Genomic DNA, 488 nt, shown 5'->3' with positions numbered 1-488 from the left:
AATGTCCAAGTCATTAAATGTTTAATGAAAATACATTTTATAAAAAAAGAATATTGTAAAATAACCTATATTCAATTTGATATCTAATTTTGATGATATGTTTAAACCCATATTATTCTGCAGTAGAATTTTATAAATTTGAATGCGTTACATTTGAAAAAATAATTTATAATTACAATTAATATATTTAGGTCAACTGTATGTGTGTAACTGTCAAATGTTTTCTAAAAATGTCATTCGTCCGAGATGTATATAGTCGAATACAAAATATCTGGTAATCACATTAATAAACTGGGTGAATCGAAACGACAAAGCCTAACAGTAAATCGACAATTATTCTTTTTTTATTATTATTTACGGACGCGTGGTCCGAAATGATGGAGGCACAGCCCTGGAGGCTCGTTGACAATGCTCCCGGCATCGTTCACGTAGCAGTCGCGCGCGCTGTCGCGTCGAGAAGCCGATTGGGAATGGTTAAAGCGAGCGTG

Source organism: Colletes gigas, unplaced genomic scaffold (genome assembly GCF_013123115.1).
Source record: "Colletes gigas isolate AHSC1104 unplaced genomic scaffold, ASM1312311v1 Colletes_gigas_Sc00044, whole genome shotgun sequence".
Taxonomy (NCBI): Eukaryota; Metazoa; Arthropoda; class Insecta; order Hymenoptera; family Colletidae; genus Colletes; species Colletes gigas.
This window is presented reverse-complemented; position numbering follows the sequence as displayed.